Raw genomic sequence first — 9,365 nt, 5'->3', positions numbered from 1 at the left:
GCAAGATTCACTAGTGCTGGAGGCTCTGGAGAGGAATTTTGATTAGGAAAATTTACAAATCAATACACCCATCCAACAGCAAATTGGAGGTATCTCATAGAGTTATGGATTTTTTTCTTTTCAACTATTTAATAGAAACTTACATATTTGAGAGTTATATGAATTTCCTTGAAATTTTGATTCTGAATTTTTTTCTATTTTAGAGAATATTTATCTCTATTTGTTTAATCTATTTTTCTACTGGCAATTCCCTCCTGAACTGAACTGCTATGTTTCATTGCACCTGACATTTATATAAATATAATCTTATGCTACAAATATATACAATTTGCTTGTGCTGGGTTATATTGCACCTGGATTCATGCTAATGTCCTCTTCTTAGGCTATCAATATTTGAATTCTGTTTATGAATTTCCATTGCAGCTGGCATCTTGAATTTATTATAATGAGTAAGATCTTAGTCTTTCATTCCTACAATTACACAGTATCCTTATTGTGTACTTCCTTGGATGAAGGATGAAAGATAGACAACCTACAGGTTTTACCAGCATCTCAAGGTTTCAGGAGAAAGCTAGGAAGCTTCCAGCATGTTGGGTGAACCTGCCATGGTGAACTTATGGGAGAGCATGGATAAGATGCCCACAGGATAGGTAGCTATGGATCAATCTTAACCACTTGGGATAGGGAATTTCCATTTTGAAGTGAACATAGATTCATTTGAATTTTGGAATATTTAGCCATTATATGTTATACTGAATGGATATCTCAATATCATTTAATCTGAAATTAGTAACATAAATATTGAAGTGTTGTAGAATTGATGAGGTATCTGAATCAAACTACCAGCAAGAACTTTTGATGCTAGAAGTATGTGTTGGCAATACAAAAAAAAATCAAGATATTACTCAATGGGGCTATGAAATATTTGGGAAAGGAAGGAAGGTAGCAGACAATTATTAAGTGCCTACTGTGCCAGGCATTGTGCTAAGCATTTTACAAATATTATTTTATTTGATAGTCACAACATCATTGCACAATAGGTGCAATTATTATTCTAATTTTACAGAAGAGGAAAATGAAGCAGAAAGAGGTTAAGTGACATATTTCATAAGATCATTGGAACTAAAAAGCATCTGAGGCCAGATTTGAACCTACATGCTTCTGACTCCACATGTAGCACTCTATCCACTGTAGTACCTGACTAGCTCTAGCAGAGAGGAGAAATGTGAGATACTTATTAAATGTCATGAAGAAGCTGGCAAACTCTATTTGTTAAGCCACCTGGGCCAGTGGTACATTTTTTTGCATCCCTAGTAAGATTAGAGTTGGGGGAAAATGCCTAGAAACTAGTCACTAAAACCTGCCAGAAGAAGATGAAGAAATGGAGATAAAATTCCCAATACTCCTATAAAGGGAAGGGTTGTCTAAAGAATACGTCCAAAGCATTTATTATATATGTTCATATTGTTCAAAGCAAGCTGACATCTGGAGGTGTACAGCACACAAGACATAAGCCAGAGCCAGGCTTTCACTATGACAAGTGATGTTCCTTTGCAGGAAAGTTTCTGTGTCCTTCTGGCAGGGAGTCATTTGAGATCCAGATAAAACATGTATTAGAAACATTGAAGAAGTGGCAGATGACTGAAATGGAGAAATGAACAATCTGAAGGGACAGGCTTTTGATTATGAAAGCCCTGAAGTCATAGCATTGGAATATTTGCAAAGGTTGGGGAAACAATTTGGCATTAGAGAGATCTTGCAGCAAGCTTTTACTAGATTCATCAACACATGCCCATGTGATCTCTTTGAGTTCATACTGCACATGAAGAGATTGCTTTAGGAATTAGTTAAGGGAACTGTGAAGACAGAAGAAGTCAATGTTAGGTTGTACTAACTAATCAGTGGATTGACAGGCAGACAGATGCTGGTATGAGGACTCCTTTTTGGACTTGAAATAATGAAAAAGAAGTTTGGATATGATTAATCTTTGGCTATTGAGGGAAGGATGGTTTATTTAGAGGGAGAGACTAATGAAATACCCCTGAAAACTCTAATAAAATGTTACCTAAAAGACCTTTGAATATGTGTGGACATGAGACAACAGCTGGTCACTAAGGACATGAAATAGAGGGTTCAGAAGAAGCGAGATGGGACATAGAACAATGGGCAGAATGGCTACTCTCAGATGAAGAGTGGGTCATGGGATAAGAGGCCAAAGCAATCTAAGGCATAAATTCCATCCATAGAAAACAACTTTAGAGGCAGAGCTATAAATGTGGTCAAGATGGACACATATACACTGGATGGATGCACTCAAGAAGAAGACTTGATTTGTCAGAAATTCTTCCTCCTTATGCGTGGTAAAGGGAGATGTTGGGAAGGGCAAGGACAGAGGTCATCCCAGACCCTAAAGACTCTAAACATGACCTCATCAGTAAACAAACACAGAATTTTTCCAGGACTTGGTGAACTGTTGCAAAAATGACTATGAGGACTGAAGGTGTAGAATGCCCTTCTGTTCTACTAGGTAGTAGAACTTGTTACTATTGTATTCCAGTTATTCTATAAGAAACATTAACAAAACACACCTTCATAGCAAGGGCTTAGAGACTGTGGGCTGAATAATAATAATACAGATTACGTGTATTTGGACTACATATCATGATTCTGAAGTTCCCTGAGGAAGTTATGGGTGTTGGCAAGAAGGTGGACCCCTTGGCTCTGGTCTGCCCAGACCTAGCAAACACCTCCAGTATATTAGCATGGTTTGGGATCAGTTTCAATCTTTTCATAGTGTTCACAGAGTATTGGAACTGTTGATTGGCACTTGATACTTGAATACTTTTTACTGTCTATGCTTTTTGTTCAGAAGCTTACAAAAGACTAGAAGAAAGTAATGACAATGTACATCATAAGATCACAGAATCTTCCAATTAGAGAGTAGGTCCAGAGAGGTTGTTTAACTTTGGTCATTTTCCAATTTCTCCAAAATGGAAGGACTATTTGAGGAAGGGAATTCTCTATTCACACTCATTGCACTTTAGGTGTTGTTCGTCATTCATTATCAAAGAGGATCAATAACATCATAAGAACCGACTTCTCAGGCGTTGAATTTAAGTGAGGAAATGTTGCATAAAGTCAGTTCATCAACCTCACTCTCTCTCCTAGGGTCATTCAAGTCCAGTGGCAAGACATAAGTAAACATAACTGGTGTTGGCCCATGATGCAGTGGATGACCTTGGCATCTTTGATCACTTTCATGGCCATGGGGATAAATTGTTCTCATCTACCCATTCCACCAGAGGAAGTCTTCATGGGCTTGGTGTAAACATTCTTCCAAATCATCTATAGGCTCGAGGCCTATTGGTTATTTTCAGTCTGAGTTAGCCCATCTGCCAAGATTCTTTTACTAGCGTGTGGCCATTGCACATGATGTAGGTTAGGTGTATTCAGTAATGAATTTCTATTCTGTTCTGTGCCACCTAGGTACTGGTGGCTGTGAGAGGAGAGTGATTTCTGCGCAAGGACATTTATTAGCTAGGTCTTCTCTGGATCAAAGCTCACTCCCTGCTGAAATGTTATGGGATCCACCCTTTGGGAAGGTTGAGATTGCCAAGGTAGGAAAGTGAAATCCAAGCAAGAATGATAACCTGAGAAAATACTGATGGGAGATTCGAGAACACTATTTGGATTAAAAATAGGTTTAGGAAGGGGGCAGGTAGGTGGCTCAGTGGATTGACAATGAGACTTAGAGATGGGAAGTCCTGTGTTCAAATTTGGCCTCAGCTATTTTCTAGCTGTGTAACAATGTGCAAGTCACTTAACCCCCATTACATAGCTCTTAGTGCTCCTATTCCTTGAAACCAATACACAATATTGATTCTAAGGCAGGAAAAAAAAAGGTTAAAAAAAGAATGGGTTTAGGGAAAGTAAGGCATTAAAGGAGATTATTATAATTCTTATATATATCCTCATTTCCCACTCACTGTACTACTTGAGGACTTCTTTAACTTCTCCACCATGACCCTTCATTGGGTGTCATTCCCCTCTCCTTTCCTCTTATCCCTTTTAGCTTCCTTTTGTGTGTTGTTATCCTTCATTAAATTGTAGGCTCCTTTGGGTAGGGACACTAACTTCCTTTCTTGTATTTGTATCCCCAATGCTTAGCCAGTTCCTGGCATAGAGTGGGCATTGCAAAAATTTTTATTGGTTATTTTTGTCCAATATTATTCCCACTTGATAGATGAGGATATTGAGGCTCATCGAGAATAAGGGGCTTGGGCAAAGACACACAGTATCAGAGGTATCCAAGTAAAGAATCAGAGGTAAGAGCTTTCTTTTTTTTAAGTTTTATTTAAGATTTAATTTTAATTTTATTTTTTTATTAACCACCACTAACAAAAAAATTGACTAAATAAATGCATAGAAAAAATTATGTATGAGATCACAAACTCCACATTGTTAGGAGTCAGAATATTTCCTGGTGCCACACCTAGAACACATAACACTATCTCATTAGAGAGACAGCACGGTATATAGTAGGGTTGATTGAATTGAGACTTTATTCTGAAAAAAGAGAAGACTTTAGATAAAGGACTGAGAGAGATATCATCTATGAAATTGTAATAGGAGTCAGAATTTATATATCTTTGCAAAGCACTTTTGAAACAATTATCTCACTTTGTTTTCACAATAATCCTGTGAGGTAGGTGATATTATTTCTCCTGTTTTACAATTAAGGAAACTGAAGCATGCAGAGGTTAAATGACTTACCCATGATCACATAGGGCAGCTGGATGGTACAGTGGACAGAGTGCTACACCTGAAGTCAGGAAGACTCATCTTCCTTCCATCATATCTGTCCTCAGATACTTACTAGCTGTGTGACTGGGCAAGTTACTTAACCCTGTCTGCCTTGGTTTCCTTATCTGTAAAATGAGCTGGAGAAGGAAATAGCAAACTCTTCTGGTATCTTTGCCAAGAAAATCTCAAATGGGTCACAGAGAGTCTGATGAGACTGAAAAAAATTGAACAGGGTCATATAACTTCAAATGCCTACGGTTATATTCCATATGTGTGTGTGTGTGTGTGTGTGTGTGTGTGTGTGTGTGTGTGTGTGTGTGTGTGAGAGAGAGAGAGAGAGAGAGAGAGAGAGAGAGAGAGAGAAAGAGTATATACTCTACCCACTGTGCCACCTAAGCAATTAGATGATTTGATAAATATATATTATATGTATTGAAAGGGTATCATGGGGAAGATGGCTTAGACATATTTGCTGAGAGGTTCTAGAGAACTTAAGTAGGAATACTTAGTGGAAATTGTAGAGAAACCAATCTCAGCTCAACTTAAGAAGAAACTCCACTAAATTCCTGTTGTCCAAAATGGACTGCGCTGCCCTGTCCACTGGCCAAACCACCACCTGGGGATTGTTACATAAGAAATTCATGCTTTATGTCAGGAAAGAAGGTGAGACCAGCTCTATGCTTCTGGGTTTTCTGTGCTTGCTAATGAATAGTTTATTCTGATTTTATAGTCATCTGAACCATAAGGCAACTTAACAGAGGTGTGTATAGCTTTGGGCCAATTTCCCAGACATTTAACGAGGTTCCTCCGCCATCTAGTGTAGGGAGTGTAAATCACAGGCTTTAGTGAATAAAACAGAACCTGTTAGGGATTTTCCTGGTGCCCAATTCAGATAGTTCATTCTCCCAGGACAGAAGGCACAAAACATCCAAGTTATCCTGCATTCTTTTCTTCTTTCAAATTCAAATATTCATTAAGTTCCTTTTGTTTTTATTTTATTTTGTCACTTTTCTTGCATCATTCTTTCCTTTTTATTTCCAGTCACCAATGGTACCCACATTCCTATCATTGTGTGCCTGGATGATTATATTCTTGCTAGTTCTCCTGCTTCCATTTTCTTTACCTTCTAGACCATTATACCAAATTATTTTTCTTAAAATTACAATACTTTCATTATGCCACTTCCCTGTTAAACACACAAGCAATCAATGAACAAGTATTAAAAACTACTATGTGCCAGGCACTGTGCTGTGCTGGAGATTCAAAAAAGGGCAAAAGACAAAAATCCATGGCTTCAAAGAACTTAAAATCTTAAAGGAAGCCTGGGAGGGCAGTAGGTGAAGTGGAGGAGAGAGAACATTATAGGCATGAGGGACATCCTGGGAAAATGTCAGGAGTTGACACACACCCAAGTTAATTATAGTTAATCTACAACTTTTGTAGGGGCAACATTCCTAGAAAATGGTGCAAAAGTAAAAAAAATGTGAATGTTGATACAATGAACCTATGGAAGGTAGAGGATAAGGTTCCTAAATGTAGCAAAAGTTGCAATCTTTTTTAAAGATTGCTGAAAATACACTTTTCTGCATACAACTCTTTATAACAAACATTAATTCTGATAATATGCACTTTTCCTAACACAGTAACCATAAAATAACCCATAAAATGCAGTACACGAAATAAAGTTGCTAACATGCAAAAATGTTTTTCTCATTAGTAATTCCCTAGAATTCTGTGACCTTTTATGTTAACATCTCAATAAAAATCATTGATTTTAAAGAATATTTACTTTTAATAACAAATGGAATCTGCAGTACCATAAATATTAAATGACAAATAAAATTCTAAAAACTAAAACATTTTTTTGAACCTGAATCTTACCTTCTGTGTCAGATGATGATGTGAGGGTGTTGTTTGTATTGTATACAATAGTACTGAAAACCTCTTTCTCTTTGAATGTTTTATAGAATTCATTTGTGATTCCATCTGGACCTGGGGATTTTTTCTTAGGGAGTTCTTTGATGGCTTGTTCAATTTCTTTTTCTGATATGGGGTTGTTTAGGTAATTTATTTCTTCTTCTTTTAGTCTAGGCAATTTATATTTTTGTAAGTATTCATCCAAATCACTTAGATTGCCATATTTTTGGCCATATAATTGGCCATAGTAGTTTTTAATGAGTGCCTTGATTTCCTCTTCATTAGAGGTGAGGTCTCCCTTTTCATCTTGGATACTGTCAATTTGGTTTTTTCTTTCCTTTTTTTAATTAGACTGACTAGTACTTTGTCAATTTTATTTGTTTTTTTCAAAGTACCAGCTTCTAGTCTTATTAATTAAATCAATAGTTCTTTGACTTTCAATTTTATTAATTTCTCCTTTGATTTTTAGGATCTCTAATTTAGTCTTCATCTGAGGGTTTTTAATTTGTTCACTTTCTCGTTTTTTAATTTGCATGGCCCAATTCATTGACCTCTAAAACCTCTTTCTGTACCTTGGCTACCCTCTGAAAACTAAGAGAAGGTAGTTGGGATTTTAGATGTTGCTGTCAGAAAATACCAAGACTAGTGAGGTCTCAACATGACTTTATTTGAAACATTTTATTTAATTAATTGATTTAGAATATTTTTCGATGGTTCCATAATTCATGTTCTTTTTCCTTTCCTCCTCCCACCCCCCTCTTATAGCCAATGAACAATTCCACTGGGTTTTACATGTGTCATTGCTCAAGACCCATTTCCATTTTATTGATATTTGCACTAGGGTGATCACTAAGAGTCTACATCCCCGATCATATCCCCATTGGCCTATATGATCATGTATTTTTTTTCCTTCTGTGTTTCTACTCCCACATCAACATGACTTTAAAGCACAAGAGACATGCGCTCCATTTGGGGGTCATAATTGCAACACTATGTAAGGGGTAAAAATTATAGTTGGACTGAATATTTGAGAGTTGGTCAAAAGGGATTTAATTACTAAATCCCAATGAATTACTCAAGTCAGAATGGCTTTTTTTTTTTTGGTAGTTTATTTACAAATAGAGAGAAGAAATTAAGGAAATGAGAAAGAAAGAGAGAGCGATAGCTGTTCTGGCCTGGTCTGAACCAGGTAAGAATTCAGAGGCCCCAGCAAGGTGAAGGGGGGCAGAGGACTAAATTTAACACAGCTTCCAGCCATGAGGCCTCCTCCAAGATGAGGGACCTCTCCAGAGGCTAGTGTCTCCAGAAAGCCAAGGGAAAAGGAGTCAGCCTTTTCACTCACCATGTGACAGTCCAAAAGAAAGCAGTCTAAGATCTCCAGCCTGAGTTCATCAACAGTCAAGTTCCAAAGTGAAGACCCCCTCACAGGAAGTGACCATGAAATTTAAAGGCAGTTCTTTGCATCACTTCCTGTGCTTCATGTGTACCAATGGTGGCTTAAACTTGACTTTGGCCTGCCCAGGGGGCAGTCGTTTCTGGTTTGTCACTTGCTAGCACACGTGGGTCATAGACACCCCCCTCCCAATCCCTCCTTGCTGGGACCTCTGAATTCCTGCCTGGTTCAAACCTGGCCAGAGCATCTATCTCTCTTTCTCTCTCTCATTTCCTTAATTTCTTCTTTCTATTTGTAAATAAACTACCAGAAAAGCCATTCTGTCTTGAATAATTTATTAGGATTTAGTAATTAAATCCCTGATGACCAACTCTCAAATATTCAGTCCAACCATAATTTTTACCCCTTACAACTGAACCTGAGATTTAAGGTTAAACAATGAAAATATGCAATGACTGAATGAGGAACTCTTTACAAAAGTAGGATGAAAAAGACCAGTGAAGCTCCTAGTAGAATGCCAACCACTCCACAAACTTGCCCACATTGTATCTTTCATTTTTTTCTCTACTGTGTATAGCCTCTAATATGCAGTTATCCATGTAAAAGTGAAAATGAGGATATTAATAAAATCATCTAAATGTTTGAAATCTTGAAAGTTAAAGCCTCAAATGTTGAGGACTGACTGTATTCCTATTAAACTGAGAATGAAAACCTAAATTTTCTATTCAAATCTGTCCCTAATTTTCTTCCTGACTATTCTTCTACATAAAATCCCAACTAAAGATAAATCAAGAATGTCATCAATATTCCTGTTTCTATCACCCCATACTCCAATTTTTCTCCCCACAATGTAGCATTATGTCTCTTCTCCATATTCTTCTAGGCTTTAATTAAGCCTTGCCTCTCTTAAATAAAATCTATTCAGTTGCCCTTCAGGGAATTATTTTGCCATTCCCAAAGTTCTCTTCTTTGCTGAGTAACTCATGGTAGGCCAGAGGGGCTTTATCATCATAAGAATGAAGCTGAGGCAGGGATGTTCTCAGAATGCTTTGTGGAGCTTCTTGTTACATTGATTCCAGGTTAAAGCCACTTAATAATAAGAAAAGGGTGTTTGCATTTCAGAAAGTTCAAGGTGCCTCAATTTCCTTGTTATAAAATGAGATCATCAAATTAAATGATCTTTGAGGTTTCTTCAAGCTCTAATATTCTATAAATCCCAGGAATCTGGCAGATATTCCTGTCCTTACATAGG

The sequence above is a fragment of the Monodelphis domestica genome, chromosome 1 (assembly GCF_027887165.1).
Source record: "Monodelphis domestica isolate mMonDom1 chromosome 1, mMonDom1.pri, whole genome shotgun sequence".
Taxonomy (NCBI): domain Eukaryota; kingdom Metazoa; phylum Chordata; class Mammalia; order Didelphimorphia; family Didelphidae; genus Monodelphis; species Monodelphis domestica.
The sequence above is the reverse complement of the archived record's forward strand: the minus strand, read 5'-3'. Positions refer to the sequence as shown.